The sequence below is a fragment of the Silurus aristotelis genome (assembly GCF_946808225.1).
Source record: "Silurus aristotelis genome assembly, chromosome: 14".
In the NCBI taxonomy this organism is placed as follows: domain Eukaryota; kingdom Metazoa; phylum Chordata; class Actinopteri; order Siluriformes; family Siluridae; genus Silurus; species Silurus aristotelis.
The window spans coordinates 18,397,450-18,418,021 of NC_139587.1; the positions used below are offsets into that span (position 1 = coordinate 18,397,450).

At 44.4% G+C, this 20,572-nt stretch overlaps 1 pseudogene across 1 annotated transcript in view; it reads left to right on the top strand.

Annotated features, from left to right (window-relative positions):
* Positions 1 to 20,572, top strand: part of LOC310737323 (tubulin beta-4B chain-like) — a 34,742-nt pseudogene extending 14,170 nt beyond the window's left edge. Inside the window, exons 2-4 of the transcript XR_014538200.1 lie at positions 17,484 to 17,591; positions 18,991 to 19,101; positions 19,266 to 20,572. The product of XR_014538200.1 is annotated as a tubulin beta-4B chain-like (transcript). The remainder of the gene's footprint in view (positions 1 to 17,483; positions 17,592 to 18,990; positions 19,102 to 19,265) is intronic.

Sequence of the window (20,572 nt, forward strand, 5' to 3'; positions counted from 1 at the left end):
CGACGTACAATTATATCCGGCCCGTGAGGTGATTTTATATATATATATATATATATATATATATATATATATATATATATATATATATATATATATATATTGTTATTAATGTCCCGGCGAAATGAAGCGCTGATAACACAAACTACAGATCCCATAATGCAGTGCTTCAGCTGCCTTACCGAACACGAGGCGACCTGGGAACATTCCAGCATCAATCAAGTCGAGTTTCTGTTGATGTATTTAACCCTATTGTAAAGTTATTGTGAAACAGCGCCTCACAGTGGTAAAGAGAAAAGTGGATTCTGAAAACCGAGCCTTTATAAACCGATGGGATACTGAGTAGATGTTTACTGATACTGCCGGTAAACACGTGTGTCTTATTTGTGGAGCGATTGTGGCTGTATTTAAGGAATTGAATCTAAGATGGAACTACGAGACAAAACATGAGGAGAAGCTGAAAAACCTGAATGCAGAGCAGAAGATACAGAAAGTAGAAGAGTTAAAGAAGAATCTGACATTTCAGCAGACGTGTTTCACCAGAGCAAAATCACAAAGTGAAGCTGGTGTGAAAGCAGAGGAGAAATCAGAGGCACATCAGCCGGTTATTTACTGAGGGAGAGTTTCTAAAGAGCTGCATGATGAAGGTGTGTGACGTCTGGTGTTTCACTGGAGAGATTTTTATGGAGAGCAAAATATTTTAAGTAATTTAAAGTTTAAGATGATTTTCATAAAATGGCATAAGAGCAAAGATGTTGCTCTTATGCAACATCTTTTGTTTTTGTTTTTTTGCAGCATTTGTGTATCAAACTGGTAGCCCTTCACATTAGTCGGTACTCAAGAAGTAGCTATCGGTGTCAAAAAAGGTTGGTGACCCCTGATGTATAGAAACGTTTGCGGGTCGTCCCGTGCCGTCATTTCGGTGAGAAGGCGTTGTGCTTCCTGAATTGGGCTAAGGACTGGATTGCCATTATCCTCTTGCTTCCTTTGCAGTTCGAGCAGCTTTTGCATTGCTGCATAGACTTCTTTCACTAATTCCTGTACGACTGCCAGTTGCTGGATGCTCATCTCCAACAGATGTTTCAATATGGGATCCATGGCATTGCTTGGCATTTGGAGGCGTGTCAGGGTAGCGTTGCTTCTATTTCAAGTTGCTCGAAGCTAGGATCGGGCCGAGGAAAGGGTGGGTGCTGGGTGTCCTCAGCACCTAAAGACCTCTAGCGGGTCGAGGAAGTAGGATATGCACCGTCGTGGTAGCTTGCGCTGCTGTTGCTGCTTCCTGCAATAAAAGAAGAGAGAATCTGTGAGCTAGAATCCAGAGCTTCTCCAACCTGTCTTCCTTCATGGCTCTTTTTATACTCTTCAGTTTTCTCAATGAGGGTGAAGATTTGCCGCTCTTCTCATTTGGTTCCAGCCGTGCCTTGTTGTGTAGCTGTGCCCCCTGCCATGTGTGACGTAGCTTTCCACAATATGGGTGCTGAAATGGCGCTGTCCATTCAGCACCTGCCTGGCTGCCGTGTTTGGAGCATTAGCCTGCTGGAATGTGCGGAATGTGATGCCGACGTCACATTAATATATACATACAGTATGTCTATGAATACTTTAAACCCACTAACAGCTGAATCATTTTACTACACAAAGTAAACATAAAGCAAACCTTTAAGTAAAAGTAAACGGTCAGCCGACGGCGCGCGCACTCCCGGTAATCCAACTTCCTGTAGTCCAACTTCCGCTTCCGGTGCGGTGCCGACACAACGCGGCAGCCATCTTTTGTGTGTATAAATAGACGCCGGCTCCTGTTACCCCTTGCCAGATTGTCTTTTGGCTTCGTGTATGTTTTTTGGGACTTTCTTGCCGTTTTTTTTCTCTGTGGATTATTTTGCTTTCACTTTGGATGTCTCTTTTTTTTTTTTTTTTCGGTTTTTCTGCCGGTTTTTGGACGTTTGTTTGTTATTGTTTTCTGTGTTCTCCTGGTCTCTTCTGCCCGGCTCCTGGTTTTTTAGTTTTTTGCCCTTTTTCTGCTCTTTGTTTTTTCTCATGCTCTTGTTAAGGAAAGTGCTTTAGTTTTCGGACAGTTTTTATTGCCTCTTTGTTTTTTTCCCTAATTAAAGACTGCCTTTTGAATTTCTCCTGCATCCTGCATTTGGGTCCTTCCTCTCGCGCCCCTGACAGAACAATCTGGCCAACTATGGACCCCGCGGACGCACAGGATTTAAGGGAGAGTATAGACTCTCTGAAGCAAATCTGCGTCACCCATGATCGGCAGCTACGTCAGCTTGGTTCGGCACTTCAAGATTTCATGCAGCGCGCGGCTCAAAATCCCAGTACCTCGGCTGTAGCCACACTCGTCGCCTCGCTTGCACCATCAACCGAGATGGAACCTGCTCCGGACGTGGTTAGTTCCCGTGAACCTCACCTAATGCCACCGGCACGTTTCTCCGGGGAACCAGGACACTGCCGCCCCTTCCTCACTCAGTGCGGCATTATCTTTTAACTTCAACCCTCTTCCTTTCCCACCGAAGTAGCCAAGGTGGCCTATATGATTTCCCTGCTATCAGGTCCAGCTCTCCAGTGGGCCACCGCTGAGTGGGAGAACCAGACCCCCTACTGCATGTCTTTCTCCTTCTTCTCCGGCGAACTCCGGAAAATTTTCAACTCCGCCTCTCCTCGTCACGATGCGGCTCGCTTGCTGTTTTCTGCCACTCAAGGTAGGCGTTCGGTGGCTGAATTTGCCGCTGAGTTCCGCACCGCTGCCACGGATAGCGGATGGAACCCCACTGCCCTCTATGACGCCTTCTATCGTGGTTTGGCTGCTGAAGTTAAAGATGAGTTAGCTGCCCGGGAACTTCCATCGGGCTTAGATGGCCTCATTGCCCTCGCTACTTGAATTGACAGACGCCTGCAGGAGCGGCGTTTGGAGCACACTTCTTGGTGCTCCGATCGTCACCGCTCTCCACTGCAATCCTGACGTCGAACACTTCCTTGTGACACTACTGTACCAGAACCCCACTCTACACCCCATCCTATGGAAATTGGCCACCGACACCTATCCCCAAATGAAAAGGAGAGGCGTCGCTCCAGAGGCTTGTGTCTCTACTGCGGGGAGGCTGGACACATGGCTGTTTCCTGCCCAGTAAAAGACCAGGCTCGTCGCTGATGGGGAGGTCCTCGCCGAGCCAAATCCTTCCTGCCCTCTCCAAACCACTCCTAGACATCCGCATCCTCTCTGGGGGACAGGAGCACCAGCTTGCGGCTTTTGTGGATTCAGGGGCAGACTCAGAGTTTCTGGATCAGGATCTAGTTCAGCAGTTGAGGATTGAGACCAAAACCTTGCCAGCCACCCTTCAAGTTCAAGCCCTCGACAACCATCCCCTTTATCAGGCGACCTGTCCCACAAAGCCCATCCGGGTCACCATTGCCGGTCAACATCAGGAGTGGCTATCCTTTTTGGTCATTTCTTCCCCTTACACCCTCATTACACTTGGTCATTCTCGGTTTTCCCTGGTTGCAGAAACACAACCCCCGCCTGGATTGGTCCACGGGTGAAGTCTTGAAAATGGCGAACCTTCTGTCATTCCCACTGTTTCGTCCAGCCATCAGCCTCTGGTTCTTTTGAGACCTTGGACCTTGACTCAATTCCCTCTGTGTATCACGACCTAGGTCAGGTATTTAGCAAGGCCCAAGCTTCCTCCCTACCTGCTCATCGGCCATATGACTGCGCCATCAACCTCCTACCCGGGTCCTCGCCCCCCCGGGGACGTTTGTATCACCTGTCGGGCCCTGAGCAAAAAGCCATGACGCAGTACATTCAGGACTCACTTGCTACTGGCCTTATTCGCCCTTCCTCCTCCCCTGCCGGTGCGGGGTTCTTTTTTGTTGAGAAGAAGGATGGGACCTTACGCCCCTGCATCGATTATCGTGGTCTCAATAGCATCACCATCAAGAACCGCTATCCACTCTCCTTAATGGACACGGTGTTTGAACAGCTCCAAGGAGCTTCCATTTTCACTAAACTGGACCTTAGAAACCCATACCATCTCATTCGCATCCGGGAAGGGGATGAGTGCAAGACGGCTTTCAACACCCCGTCGGGTCACTATGAGTGTTTGGTCATGCCGTTTGGCCTCGTTTTTGTATATCTGGATGACATCTTAGTGTTCTCCCGGTCTCTGGATGAGCATGTCGGCCACGTTTGTTTGATACGCCTTCTTCTCCCGCCGTCTTAACCAAGCTGAACGTAATACCCCATTGATGAGCGGGAGCTCCTGGCCGTCAAGCTTGCCCTGGAAGAATGGCGTCACTGTTTAGAGAGGGCTGAGACCCCTTTCTTGGTCTGGACTGATCACCACAACCTGGAGTATCAACGCACCGCCAAGCGCCTCAATCTTTGCTAGGCTCGCTGGGGACTTTTTTTCGGAAGGTTCAATTTCTCTCTCTCCTACCGCCCGGGATCTAAGAATGGGAAGCCTGACGCTCTTTCCAGGTTACACTCCCCTGTGGAGGAAGAAGAATCCACCTTCACATCCATACTTCCTCCTTCAGTTACCGTGCGTGCCCTGGACCTTGACCTCGAGGCTAGGGTTAAACTTGCCACTATGGACCAGCCGGTTCCCGAGGGTTGGCCTACTAACAGACTCTTTTGTTCCCGAGCAGCTGCGGTCCCAAGTCCTTCAGTGGTGTCACGGCTCACCTCTGTTTTGTCATCCCGGGTTTCCTCGAACTCTGTCCGTCCTCCATCAGCAGTTCTGGTGGCCCACTGTCCGGAAAGATGTCCGTGAATTTGTTGCCGCCTGTCCCACCTGCACGCAACACAAGAATCCGAATGCCTAAACACCCCTGGTCTCACATTGCCCTGGATTTTGTTGCCCTTCAGCTCCATCCTACGTTCTACGTTTCCCGACTCTGGCCTGTCAGGGCATGTTCCTTGGTGCCCTCCGCCGGGCCCCCACCGCCCGCCCGGGTCGTCGACGGGGTCCCGCCTATACGGTGCGTCGTTTGCTCCGCTCCTGCCGTCGGGGTAGGGGCCTCCAGAATCTGGTGGACTGGGAGGGCTATGGCCCGGAGGAGCGCTCCTGGGTTCCTGCGCGGCATGTTCTAGACTGCAGCCTCATTTCTCAGTTTCATCGGGACCATTCTGAGCAGCCTGGAAGGTCGTCTGGAGCCTCCTTGGTGGGTACTGTCAGCCGATGGCGCGCGCGCCGCATTTGGGTCCTTCCTCTCGCGCCCCTGACAGTAAACTATGTATGTTTTCTGTAAATACACTTAAAACACACTTTTTATGACGCATCATATTTCTTACAAGTGCAACTAAGTATATACAGTGGAACACACTTATCTCGACCTCGCCAACCCTATTAAGTCGAAGTTTTTGAAGTAAAACCGCCAAATTCTTGCTTTGTCTTAGCATTTTCTCATCGGTTATGTCGATTCTTTTATGTCGCCGAACCCTAATATCTCGAGCACAAGGGGGGGGCAAATTTGCCACTTAACATCAGTTATCTCGATCGGCACTGTGCAGCCGCAGAAGAACTCGCGGAAGTGGCGGAAAAATCAAGCCTTACAGATGCTACAGGTGTAGGATACTTTTCAGAGCTGTGTTTCAGTGAAATGACTCGAGAATTTAATTTTGACACTGGTTAGCTTTTTGTAAAAACGAACTACACCCCGCACGTTTTTAGTGATTTTGTGAGCCATTTTTGTGTTTACAATGTTGGAGAATATAATAAAGGTTTCTATCAAGAATCGACGGTGGTTTGTATTGTATACTGGTAAATCTCTGCTGTTAGTTGGTGCACATTTGCCTTTTGTTGTTAAATGTTATGCGATGAACGGGAGGCGAAAGTAGAAGCGCGGCGCTGAACAGCACAAGGGGAGAACGTGGGATGAGCAGCAAAAGCATAGAATTAACACCGGCAGGATCGGGGGAATCCGCGATGCGCTTTGGGAAGAAAAGCGCAGCTGTTGAGAGAGAGAGAGAGCGGAGTCCGAGTGGGAAGGCAAGTACCGGGATACGCATGGGCGATAACAACGACCGCCGTGAACCAACATATACCAACAATAACGAACGGTGAGAGTGTTGAAGTGAGGGGTTTAAATAGGAGCTGGTGATGAGTGCGAAATGTGCGCGATTGAGGTGGTTTCCTGACAGTTAACAAACATGTATGTACATTTTTATAGCATGCCTTCATCAAACAAATCGCGGCAACGTTGTTGTGTAAAAAAACCTCAAAAAATACGTGCGTGTACATTCTCATTTAATAACGCACATCATGTACATAAAGAAATTTTAAGCATGTAATATATTGCCGCCATATTGGTTTTCGTTTATCTCGATCATCGGTTATCTCGACGCTTTTTGGCGTCCCCTAGGCTATCGACATAACCGGGTTCCACTGTAATTAGAAGCAGAAATAGTCATTTTTCATACTTGCTTGCAAATTCACTTTAATTAAGGAAGAGTGATTTGAATTAGCTAATGGCCTTATAATTGTAGATCTGCTTCATGTTAAAGAGAAACAACTTTCAATAAAACCTGCGAACGTGAACTGTCAGCCAGATTCTGATTGTTCATCTACTATCATTGCATGTGCTGTTAGAGCTAAACATTTGCTTTAAGATGAACGAGCAAAAAGGGTTTGTACCCCAGCTAAACAACTCCTCATGACAGTATTGAGTATTTTAGTTTCAGAAAAGAATCTGGTCATGAGCAATCATGTTGAGCACTGTTATTAACATTAAAAATACATTTCAGTATAAAAACATCATATGAAAAGCTCCACTTCAATTGTCAAAAGCTCCATGACATTGCAGATGCTACAGAGGGGCTCATGACTTTGTTAAGCAAAGATTAACTTTAACACTTAAGGCCTGTTTATATCCAAATGTGTCACATCATCATAATTCTTTTTTTTTATTTCCACCTCATTCAAAAGTTTTAAAATGTAAAAAGGGAATTTTTTAGCTGCAAACGTAAATGTACCTATTAATCGCTGAAAAAAACTTTTTGCAGTTCTCTTCTGATTATTATTTTTCAAATTTATGACACTACTTGTAATGTTTAACTAGCAACTGCATGTCATGTTCGCACAGAAAGAAACTGCTTCCTCTCTACAGGCCAGAGGGGTGCTGGTAATAACTGGGCAACAGGCATTATACATAAAGTGCTTAGCTGGTGGGCTCTTGTCCATAAATGTTTGTTATAATTTAAGCCCTTCATGTCACAGGCTTGAAAAGCTCAATTTGGCTACAAGCCCAAATATTTGAGAAATTTGTAGAAATTGAGAGTGCAGGATAAAAAACAATGCAGAGAGGGTAGAAAGATTGATTTCCACCTATAGAAAGAGTGAAATGTACTATAGGTCAATATGTGAAAGATAAATGTACCATTATGACAAATTGACCAAATAGGTGAGACATATAGACAGTAATGTAAGACAGTAGAATTTCTTACTTACCAAAGCAGATGTCCTAAGTATATCTACTACAAATCTTATCCTCTTTAGCGTTGGACCAGCATAGATTTCCTGCCTTTCCCAGTCCAATTAGGAACAGAAGGTTGGTTTATCCCATAGCTTTCTTTCAGACTCTTACATACACTGTGTCTTTATACTGGAAGTACAATTTGACTGTATTATTTGTGTCCCCCTTAAAAAATTGCTCATGAGAAATTTTATATTTATTGTCCCCCAACCCCCCCCCCCCCCTTCTGTTAAATGAATTTGACGCCCATGCCGGTACTCTCTTCTTCTCTTATGAGCCCCTCTGCAAAAATGAGCTTATCAAAGAAAAGTGGATAGTGAGCACCGATCAAAGGCTGTATGCCTAATATGCCAAGAAACTGTCATGGTTTTAAAAGAGTACAATATCCGCTGTCACTTTGTTTTTTTAGCTGGTGTTCTGTCTCAAGACCCTGAAACCCCGCCACAAGAAGTGTAATTGGAACTGATCGATCTTCAGTCTAACTCCGTCTTGAAGGAGTTCAGTTCTAATGTAATGTGATATATAGATATATAATAATGTGTATGTAATATGTGTATATATGTATATATTTCAATGCAACCCCTACCATTTCAAGGAATAAATCAATCACATAGATTTAAACATGAGCTATCATACATAATATGTGGCCAAACTAATAACTTCACTTTCATATATCTGAGTCACATTAGAAATTCTACCCTGTGTGACAGAGGAATTAACACACTTTTTTTGTGCTAATGTGTTCCTCTGGCTGTGTTCATTCACAGAGTGGTAATTATGCCAAGTCGATTGTAATGCTTAATAAACTGTGTGTGGTTATTAGTGGTAACACAAGTTGGTCAGTGACTGCTTTGGAATTGAGAATATATTGAATGATCAGCCTTAATGATTCCCACAGAGTTACTGTCGGAACACTGCCAACATGTCGAATCAGTCTATAGGAAAGGACAGCTAACATGAAATTTGACCTGAAGCTTTGACACTGAATATACATATACACAGCAAATGCCTTGGTATTAATTACTAACTTATGGTCTAACATCTCCTTAATAGCCAGTTTGTCTTTGGCATCAGTATCACAAAAACAGAAATGTGTTGTTGGAAAAATCTAAAGGGTTTAAAAAAAATCTATATATGTAGTTCTCTGATTTTGCAGTGATTTTAAACAAGCACTCTTCCGGTGCACTGTTCATTTTTGCTCTACTCCTGCACACATTATTCAACTGGTAATTTCCATGCCTTTTGTGAATTTAATTAGGTAGCGGAAGGTTCTCATGTCAGTCAGCTTTCCCCGACTCCACTGGGCATACTATACTCTAGCGTCAGACCAAATCAGCAACTTTAACCTGCTACCTGAAAGGAGTGCTTATGGAGCAAATTTCTGCAGAACAGGGCAATGGAGTATGGCCAATGCTTTGCTCTCAGCAGGGTGAAATGTATAAGGACAAAGTGAGATGAGAGGTTCCTTGTTCAGGAGGCATGACAGTCTGGGAAGAAACAAGGCTCAAACTATTGCATTGTTCTCACACTGAAAGCAATAAGGAGGAGAATGACATGACATTATATGACATAACATGACATGAGTCGTTCAGGAAAACTCAGGAAATGGTCAAACATTCACTTAGGTTAAAATAGAGGATAACATTTAGCAAGGGACCACCTTGCCCCAGGTCCTTTTATTGAAAATACAAATCAAACAAACACATACTCTTTCTGTGTGTTATGTATGAGCTGGAAATAAATTCAGGGTAGGATTTGTCAGCATATTTTCAAATATTGATGTTACATGTACTGAACACATTCATAACACCAACATACGTCACAATAAACAACACTTTTTCTAGAGTGTAAGGTTCGGTAACCAAAACGCATACAAAATAAAATATATAAAGGGTTTTATGCTAATGCTAATTACTTTTTGGTCAAAACACTAAAAAGTCCAATGTCTTTTAAATCAACATTACCTTGTAACTTAAACTCTGATTAGATTACATTGAATATTCTTGATCTGAATTTTAGTCAGGTGATACACCTATTAGGAAAAGAATGTTGATCTCAATTTGTACCAGGGGGAGAAACAAATTACATTTATTCGCTTTACTGTAATTGAATAGTTTTTTTTGTGTACTTTTACTTTCTAAAGAAGTTTTTAAAATCTGTAATCTTACTTTTAATTATGTTTAGTTTAAAGTATTGCACTTACTTAAAATAATACATTTTAAATCATATCTGTTACTGAGTAAAAAAAAAAAAAAATAAATAAATAAGGCATGGGGAAAAAATTTAGCTCTGGAAACTACTGCACTGAATGATTAAAAGGATGAGAACAAATGTGGTAATCTCACAAGAAAGAAAACTGACGAGACAGACACCAGTGATGCAGACCCAGATGGAAGCGAAATGCCCTCAAATCGAAAGTTGTTTAATGTATGAGCTGAATTCTTAATTTGCATTTGTGGTTTCATCATAAATGACATAATAAAAGGAGATATTTTTTTTTCTGCAAAAGTGCATAACTTACATTAGACTAAGTCATGAGTCATAGGTCATGGACTGTATCTTTTTTTGTTTTGTTATTTTTTTGTTATTACACTTTAATTTGTAAAGTTATTCCTTACATTAAAAAATTATATCCCCTTGTTCTTAATAAACTACACCCTCACTCCACCCCTGAGTAAATTTTAAATGAGCCACTTTTTACTTTTAATAGAGTAGATTGTTAGACCGGTAACTTCACTTGAACTTAAGTAAAGCTTAATTTAATTAACAGTACTTTTACTTGCGTAAAATATTTTAGTACCCTTTCCACCTCTGATTCTTACAGCCCACTTTGCAGTATTCGGAACAGGGTGTCACCCATGCGCTGCAGATGCAGGGTAGGATGATTAGGTGACAAATTCCTATAATGCATAAATTAAATATTTATATTAAAAATGTCATTCAACCCTATGCTATATTCCATGTACTGCGGGTGAAGAAAACTTGGAGTTCTTTGTGGCCTTCTTTGCCAACCACTTCTCATTACTAGGACAACTTCCCAAAGGCTAATTCATTCATCTTATTTAATCATATACATGTCCTGAAATGTCAAGAAGCATCTCAAAGTCCTACTGTGAACACTTGCTCATCAGTTTTTTATTTTTGTTTTGGTTCAGGACTTATATATCTTATATAAGCATATATCTTATTTGATGTTGCATATGTCTCTATCCTCTTAGCCCCTCTCTCCTCTTGTATTTCATATCTTTAAATCAGATATGTAGTGAGTTAAAAAGGTTTGCTGATAAGCTGCAACAACTGCACTGTTCGCCATCTACACCTTTACCTATTCCATACGTCGATAAGCATTTTAGCAATTCCCTTTGGCTCAATAATTTGTTCATGGACAAGGCACTGAGCTAGGCAACAGTAGTATGGACACAGGTTAGAGAACATTTTGTCTAATAACCAATTCATCAAGTGATTTTTCCTATCTTTTTCAATTATCAATTTAAAAGCAAGAACATTTAAGAACAACGCCTTTCTATGATTCAGGGAAATGTGCTGTTGAATTCACTCTGTAGGTCAAAACTCTTGTTGCAGGCAGCAGATGGATTGATCCATCTCCTAACGTGATGTATTCCCATGGTCTGAATCTAACTTTATTTACCGAACTTGCATGTCTTTATAAACATATGTTTTTGGATTCCCTTTTTAACTTCTACCTGTACCAAACTAAGAAAATGCTTTAAATGATGTCAGACATGCTAAAATTATGCAGATACAATACAAAGTTCACAAGTATGAAATCACAATGGTGCAAAAAGTTTAGAATTTACTTTGTGGCAACACCAATCACTTATTGTCAGGAATCCCCCTGCCACGCCCCCTTCGGAGGCTGTCTTTCCCTGGGATTCCCTGACGCACTGCGCTCCTGCTCCATTGCGTGCCCCGCCCGCCTGCAGCTGCTCGCAATCCGGCTTCACAAGGAGCAGCTGAGGCTCATCTCCGTTTTCCATTGCACCACCCATATAAACCCCACGCTCGCCTACACAGACTGTCGGTTATTGTACGTGTACGTGTGTGTAGTCTGGTGTTTGTCTGTGCAGGTTCCTGATAGCTCGCTGCTCCGCGTATGCTTCCCCCGCTACGCATCTTCTCCTTCCGGATTTCTCGTTCTCTCCACGGCGGCTTGTGCGTTTCCCGGCGCGCCTCGGACTTCTGACGCTTCTCCGTCTCCGCCTCCGCGCCGCACCCCGCACCATGGATATCATTTGTATTATTATTTGTGTTACGGACTGCCGTTTGCCGAATTTTATCCCGCTCTGCGGGTGCTTTATGTTGGTTCTGCCTTGTTGTGTAATAAAATCGCCGGCTTATATTTCTGCCTCCGCCTCCATCTACGCTGCGTGACAGAATAACCGACCCCTGAAAAGGAATAAAGGACTGGAAAAAAGGGGGGCGCAAAAAGAAAAAAGAAGAAAGAAAAAGAAAAGACATAATCGGATTAACGCCGTGTTCCCGGCGCGAATCGCACCTTGGTGGGCGGGTTTGCATGGCCGCGATTCCAAAGCAGCGTAGCCCCACCTCCAGGAAAACCCGGAAGCTCGCGGCCGGCTCTCGGTCATGTTCGGCGACGACACCCCTTTGATGACGTCACGGGTTTCCCGAAGCGCTTCTCTGGCAACAGAGCAGAATGGGGCCATTTTTTACGGAGCGTACGTGACTTTATGGAGTTGAATGCGTTCCGCTACCCGACGGAGAGAACCAGGGTCGCTTCGGTCATCTCTCTTCTGACAGGGGAATCACTCTCTCTCGCTGCACAGCTGTGGGGCGCGAATGGAGGTGAGTTTGGCACGTGCACCCGGTTTCTACAGCTTCTCACCAGGGAACTCGGGTTGGTCACGGCTGATCTCCTGCTCCTCTCAGAGATCGGCCCCGTTCCAGGTCCCTCCAGAGAGCTCGGCCCCGTTCCAGGTCCCTCCAGAGAGCTCGGCCCCGTTCCAGGTCCCTCCAGAGAGCTCGGCCCCGTTCCAGGTCCCTCCAGAGAGCTCGGCCCCGTTCCAGGTCCCTCCAGAGAGCTCCGCCCAGCTCCAGGTTCCTCCCGAAAGCTCCGCCCAGCTCCAGGTTCCTCCAGAGAGCTCTGCCCAGCTCCAGGTTTCTCCAGAAAGCTCCGCCCAGCTCCAGGTCCCTCCAGAAAGCTCCGCCCAGCTCCAGGTCCCTCCAGAGAGCTCCGTCTCCCTCCAGGTTTCTCCAGAGAGCTCCGCCCAGCTCCAGGTTCCTCCAGAGAGCTCCGCCCAGCTCCAGGTGCCTCCAGAGAGCTCCGCCCAGCTCCAGGTGCCTCCAGAGAGCTCCGCCCAGTTCCAGGTTTTCCAAGGGAGCTCCTCTCCGCTCCAGGTTCTCCAAGGGAGCTCCTCTCCGCTCCAGGTTCTTCAAGGAAACTCCTCTCCGCTCCAGGTTCTTCAAGGAAACTCCTCTCCGCTCCAGGTTCTCCAAGGGAGCTCCTCTCCGCTCCAGGTTCTCCAAGGGAGCTCCTCTCCGCCTCCGAGTGACCCCGTGGGCTCCTCTCCGCCTCCGAGCGACCCCGTGGGCTCCTCTTCCCCTCCAAGCGACCCCGAGAGCTCGGTTCAGCTCCAGTGTCCCGAGGAGTGCTCCGCTCAGCTCCAGTGTCCCGAGGAGTGCTCCGCCTCGCTCCAGCGTCCCAGGGAGGGCTCGGTTCCGTCTCAAGACCCCCGTAAGGGCTTGGCTCCGCTCATGGATCTCCAGGCGAGCTTCTCTTCACTCCCAGGCTGCCCAGCAGGCTCCGACCTGCTCCTGAGGGTCCCAAAGAGCGCCCCTTCCCCCAGGGGTTTCCCTGTGTGCTCAACTCGACTCCAGAACTGCGAAATGGTAGTCGAACCACTGCCCCTGGGCTCCACGGAAGGCGACGGCTCACCCCACAGTCCTGCAGAAGGCGAAGTGATGCCTCAGAGCTCCCCTCCGGACAATGTCTCGCTCCCGAGCTCCTCCCACGGCGACATCTCACTTCTGAGCTCCTCCCACGGCGACATCTCGCTCCCGAGCTCCTCCCACATTGCACTCCAGGGGTCCTCTAAGGGCGTCACTCGGCCTCTTGACTCCGCCGAGGACGTCCTCCAACCTCCAGCCAGGGTCGTAAGCACCTCCCAGTTCCGGTTCTCCGCAGAGGAGGTCGCTCCGTCTCTGAAGACCACCGGGGACTTCGCTCCGTCTCCGGCCTCCATCCAGGGGTGCTACCAGCCGGTCTGCAGCTGCTCGCAATCCGGCTTCACAAGGAGCAGCTTCTATTGCACCACCCATATAAACCCCACGCTCGCCTACACAGACTGTCGGTTATTGAATGTACGTATGTAATGCTACGCATCTTCTCCTTCCGGATTCCTCGTTCTCTCCACGCCGGCTTGTGCGTTTCCCGGCGCGCCTCAGACTTCTGACGCTTCTCCGTCTCTGCCTCCGTGCCGCACCCCGCACCGTGGATATCATTTGTATTATTATTTGTGTTACGGACTGCCGTTTGCCGGATTATCCCGCTCTGCGGGTGCTTTATGTTGGCTCTGCCTTGTTGTGTAATAAAAATGCCGGCTTATATTTCTGCCTCCGCCTCCATCTACGCCGCGTGGCACTTATGAGTCTTTCTAAGTAGTGAACTCCTCAAGCATTTTCCATCCCTGTTCAGATAAGGCACTCAGATGGTCTCACCACAATCTTTCAGAATTTTCAACATTGATCAACTATGGTTAAGTGACAGAACCATTGTCAAAAAGATCAACCCAGTTTCCAACCTCTGCCTCTCCCTATGCCCAAGCCCTCACAAAAGGTTTCATGGGAAGAGGATCTTATTCCTAGTAACAACAGCATCCAAGTTCTGTGTTGCTGGCAAACAATCATTAAATCTCCTGGACCAAGAGAGATAGATGTGCTGCTGGTCAGAAGAGTGCCTAACCAGATGTCTCAACATAGTAAATGTTCACAGCATTCCTCCAGTGAAAGTCATGACTCACCCTACAAAGCAAAATTCTAACATAATATCATGAATTCTTTAAGGTCTTCATGCCTAGAACCATGCCTCCGATAAACCACACCTACCTGCTACCAAGCTATGAGGGATACACTTGTGAGCTTTCCCCTCAAAGGGTCAAGAGTATTAGCTGATTTTTTTCAGGGAGAAAAAAGGTGGTTCAGACCCTGTATGAACTATCATAGGGTTGGACCAGAACATGATTAAGTATAACTATCCACTAGTAAATCAGCTCAGAGCAGCCAAAATCACAACCAAATTCATCACCATCAAGGAAGGGAAATAAATGACACAACTGGCCATTATAAGTATTGCATAATGCCATTTTGACTCGCTTGTGTCCCATAAATTGCATACATAGATGGATGACACCCTTTTCAAGCCGTTCCTGAAAAGAAAAATGTAATCCATATCAGTCAAGTATTGTTATGTATCCACAAGTTTCTCTTTTACATTAAAGATAAGAAATATGTATTTTATGTCCCTAGAGGTTTGTTTTTGGTTCTGACAAAGTAAGGTATGTGCAAGGGACTCTCAGTTCACACAAAAATATCCCTGTTCTTGTTTCTTTTCTTTGACTTGAAAATAGTGAGTGTATGGGATGCAGTGCTGATAGTTCTGGGTAGAGATGTTCAATAATAGCAAGTGGGGCACAATCTGTGACAATGACTTCACGCTGAATCATGCCCATGTGCTCTGTTCCTATCGAGCATTTGTGAATGTCACTTGATCAAATAGTGCCAAGTGCAGAGCAGGCACAGATAATGTTTTTGACACAGTATAATTATTGCATAATTTTATTTTGTAAAGAACATTTTCCCAATGTGGTAAAAAAGATTTTTATTAAACTAATGTTTAAAAATCAGTACAATGCTCTGTTCCTACTTTGCTTGTAGTATTGATATGCTTTTCAATTTCCCTCCATGTCCATAAAGGTAAGATTGCATAGAGATTATGGATTCTATTTCTCGATTTTCTGCATCAGAACACTTTAGGAACAAGCTGGCATTATTTATATGCTACTTATTTATTTAGTGAACTTTTGATTAACCAAAATTATTGAACCCAATACAAGTAACCCAGCCATTAGGGTTGCACAAGCCACTGCACTCTTAGCCAAGGAAAAGAGTGGAGTGGAGGTTAGACTGCATCAAAGATCGGCTCTGAGCCCTTTCCTGTTTGCAGTGGTGACAGGTTGACAGACGAGGTCAGACAGTAGTTTCCATGGACTATGATGTTTGCGGATGATAATAATAATAAATAACAATTTATTTGTGGTGAGAGTAGGGAGCAGGTTGAGAAGAGCCTGGAGAGGTGGAGGTATGCACTGGAAAGGAGGGAAATGAAAGTCAGTAGGTGTAAGACAGTGTACATGTGTGCGAATGAGATGGAGGGCAGTGGAGGGGTGTGGTTGCAGGGAGAAGAGGTGGAGATGGTGGAGGAGGTAAGGTACCTGGGGTTAACAGTGCAAAAAAATGGATAGTGTGTTAGAGAAGTGAAGGAAAGAGTGCAGGCAGGGTGGAGTGGGTAAAGAAGAGTGGCAGGAGTGATTTGTGATAGAACGGTATCTGCAAGAGTGAAAGAGAAAGTTTATAGGACTGTGGTGAGACCTGCGATGATGTATGGTTTAGTGACAGTGGCATTGAGTAAAAGACAGGAGGTGGAGCTGGAGGTAGCAGAGCTAAAGATGTTGAGGTTTTCATTGGAAGTGACGAGGATGGACAGGAATAGAAATAAAATTTTTTTTTAGAAGGACAGCGCATGTGGAAGGTTTTGAAGACTAGGTGAGGGAGGCGAGATTGAGATGGTTTGGACCTGTACAGAGGAGGGACATGGATTATATCGGTAGGAGAATGCTGAGGATGGCGCCACCAGGAAGGAGGAAAAGAGGAAGGCCAAGAAGGAGGTTTATGGATATTGTGAGAGAAGACATGCAAGTAATTGGGTTGAAAGAGGCAGATGTAAAGGACAGGGGGTTTGGAGACGGATGATCGACTGTGGCGACCCCTAATGGGAGAAGCCGAGAGAAAAAGAAGAACATTAAACCCAATACAAGTGACCAGTCAGATAAATGTCTTGTGCATGTCTTGTGGAGACCATTGGAAGCGCTTGGGTGCATTCCCAGACTGCATAACTAACGCTTAGTTCGCAAGTCACCACTGCATTGCAGAACGAAGGTTTCAAAATTAGAGAAATTGTTTATTTACAAGTAGGACAGTGCGGCAACCAAACTGGTGCCAAGGTAAGAATGAAAGCCTTTTTTTTTTTTTACATTTTTTAATAAAAAAAAAACAAAAAAAACACTTGTATAGATTTTTTAGGCGCGTCTCCGAGGCTGTCTGAAGGCCCCTGGGCGTTTTCTCTGACATGGTGAAAGGTTTCGTCTCGTTCATTTTAAAAATACGGTATATTTTATATGATTGTATCTCTTATTAAGCGCCCTTTTTTTTTTTTTTTTTTAATAAACGGTTATCTATCGATTTTAATACTAATCCTCGCATGTGGTAAGCAGTCATTGTGAAGCTTAGTAGTCAGTAAATGATGAATTTGTTGGATAACAGCTTAACAGTAATGAACTAACGGCGAAACAATGCAGCTGCTAAAGGCTAAACATGCCACGCCCTGTTTTTAACATGGCTGCCGGCTTCTGGTCGCTTCTTAATGGAGAAATTTCTCCTCAGTCTGGCTAACAAACGCCACATTTTTACACTCTCGCTCTCTCAAATGTAATAAAACACCAGAGATATGCCTAAATGGTTTTTATTTTTAATTTGGTGCAATAAAACTGCCCGAACAGCCTGTGTATGCGGGTTCAGTCTTCCTGTCAGTATCGTTGTTTATGGACATTTTTGTTGACGCAACGTGTTTTTTTTTTTTTTTTTTTTGGGGGGGGGAGTTAATTTATTATTATTTTTTTATTAAAAAAAATTTCCTCTTCTCTTCCCCTCCTCTTTCTCCTTCTACATTTTTACAATTGTTTTTGTCCCCTCAGTGCTGGGAAGTCATTAGTGACGAGCATGGGATTGACACTACAGGCAGTTACCATGGTGACAGTGATCTTCACCTAGAAAGGATTAATGTCTTCTACAATGAGCTTCAGGTAACCCTTTTTTTTTTTTTTTTTTAAATATATAATTTTCAAGATGACTGGCAGCATGTTGCGGTGGTTCCCGTGTGTGTTTTTATTCAGATAATTTTATACATTTCACATTGAATTTGTTTAGGGTTTTTCTCATTAATCTTTTAAATTGTAATCTAGCCTTAATATTATTTTTCACCTTGTTGCTTGTACTTTGTCTGTGAACTGGCTACTGTAACATTTTTATAATTCCCCTTTGTGATCCAACCGTACAGAATCCATCCTGATCTGTTGTTCGGGCTGAAAAAAGCCACTAAGTTTAAGTGCTGTAAAAATGTCAGATCAATATTTTTTTCCACTTTTTTCCCTCAAATCTGGTAATCAACCTCAGTTCTGATCAAAACTACAAAAACAATTTTTAAATCCAGGACTTTTTATTTTTAATTGCCAACTGAATTAGTGATGTCACAGAAATGGCAAAAAAACCCACACAAAATGACTGAAATTTGATATAAAATGGAATTGTAAACTGGATTTTTTTTTGACAATTTATCACAGGATGTGTCAAAGATTGGAGAAAAACTGACTTTTTTTTGCATGGTTAGTTTTTTTTTTTTGCAGCAGCATCAGCATGAATTATTTTCATCATTTGTTGTTAGTGGCTGTTTTTTTCCAATTGACTCCCATTATAACGAAATTTTTTTAATTGCTTCAGCATGAAATAGAGCTGTGAATTAGTTTCTGGCTTTCCTATTGAGATTATTGTGTGTGTGTGTGTGTGTGTGTGTGTGTGTGTGTGTGTGTGTGTGTGTGTGTGAGAGAGAGAGAGAGAGAGAGAGAGAGAGAGAGAGAGAGGGTGACCTTTGTTCACTGATAAATTTTTTCTCAGTAAAAAAGTCTACTCCACATCAGATTTATGAACATAATTTATTACAACAACTAGAAAATGAAACAACAACATTTAAACTATAAAATTAAAAGAACAAAAGTTTTAAATAGATGGATGGAACTAAATCACATATAGACACATGTATTTTCAGTGTGTGTACAAGCGTGTGTGTGTGAGAGAGAGAGAGAGAGAGAGAGAGAGAGAGAGAGAGAGAGAGAGAGAGACTTATTGTTTTCTTGTTCTTGTATCTTTGTAGGTTGTCGGCACTTACAGCTGCAGGCGAAAAACTTACCGGTGGCCACAAACACTATTTTTTAACATAGTGTATATAACTGGTTTAGAATTCGTAAGTAATTTTTACAGCCATCGATCCCTCCTGGAACCAACAAAAAAGTGATTTTCTTACAAAAAATCATTCCATTAGCTGAAACACAAGTTATCAGCGAATGAAAACATCAAGTTGCCAAAAAAAGCCTCACGGTCGGGTAAGGGTTTTAATTAAGTTATGTCAATATATTTGAATCTTTTTAGGTGGGAAATATGTCCCCCGTGCTTTGCTGTTGGATTCGGAGCCAGGCACCATGGACTCTGTGAGGTCTGGACCATTCGGGCAAATATTTAGGCCAGGCAGCTTTGTTTTTGGTAATTACTGCATAACATTTTTAATTTTTTACATTTTCTTTTTCCTCATCATACAGGGCCAAACCAGTAAATATGTCATCCTGGTTTATTGTGATGGTTATCTTGTAAATTTGTCTGCTGCTTCCTGTAGCTCTGTATGTATGATAATTGCTTCCCCTCTACAGGTCAGAGTGGTGCTGGTAATAACTGGGCCAAGGGCCACTACAAAGAAGGTGCTGAGCTGGTAGATTCTGTATTGGATGTGGTGCGTAAGGAGGCTTAGAACTGCGACTGCCTGCAGGGTTTCCAGCTGACTCACTCCCTTGGTGGGGGTACTGGGTCAGGCATGGGCACCCTGCTCATCAGCAAAATCCGAGAGGAGTACCCTGACCGCATTATGAACACCTTCAGTGTTGTCCCCTCCCCCAAAGTATCCGAAACAGTGGTGGAGCCTTACAATGCCACTCTTTCTGTTCACCAGCTGGTGGAAAACACGGATGAGACCTTTTGCATCGACTACGAGGCTCTGTACGACATCTGTTTCCGCACCCTGAAGCTCACGACTCCAACTTACTGTGACCTCAACCATTTAGTCTCTGCCACCATGAGTGGAGTCACAACATGTCTTCGGTTCCCTGGGCAGCTCAATGCTGACCTGCGTAAGCTGGCTGTCAACATGGTGCCCTTCCCTCGTCTCCACTTCTTTATGCATGGTTTTCCCCCACTGACCAGCAGGGGTAGCCAGCAATACCGTGCCCTCTCTGTGCCTGAATTAACCCAGCAGATGTTTGATGCCAAGAACATGATGGCCGCTTGTGAACCACGTCACGGCCGCTACCTCACAGTTGCAGCCATTTTCCATGGCCGCATGTCCATGAAGGAGGTGGATGAGCAGATACTCAATATGCAGAACAAGAATAGCAGCCACTTTGCCGAATGGATCCCCAACAATGTGAAGACTGCTGTGTGCGACATCCCACCCCGTGGCCTCAAAATGGCTTCCACCTTCATCGGCAACAACACTGCTATCCAGGAGTTGTTCAAGCGCATCTCTGAGCAGTTCACAGCCATGTTCAGACGCAAGGCTTTCCTGCACTGGTACACAGGTGACGGTATGGATGAGATGGAGTTCACTGAAGCTGAGAGCAACATGAATGACCTGGTGTCAGAGTACCAGCAGTACCAGGATGCAACTGCTGAATATGAAGGAGAGTTTGAGGAGGAGGGAGAAGAGGAGCAGGCTCAAACATTTTTTTCTGTCACTTGTTTTTCACAGCTTTCTTTAAGTTCAAGCTGTTTCTCTTGCTGTACATTTTTTTTTTGCTGTTCCTTGTAAGTTTAGTCTGTTCAATGGCAATAAAACATAAATAATAATAAAAATAATAATCCTTGCACTTGCAGTGATTTATTCCCCAAAAGGTAATACATTTCCCTACAATGTTGTACAATAATGTTGACCAATTGTCTCTGCAATGTTTTGCCATAAGGTTCA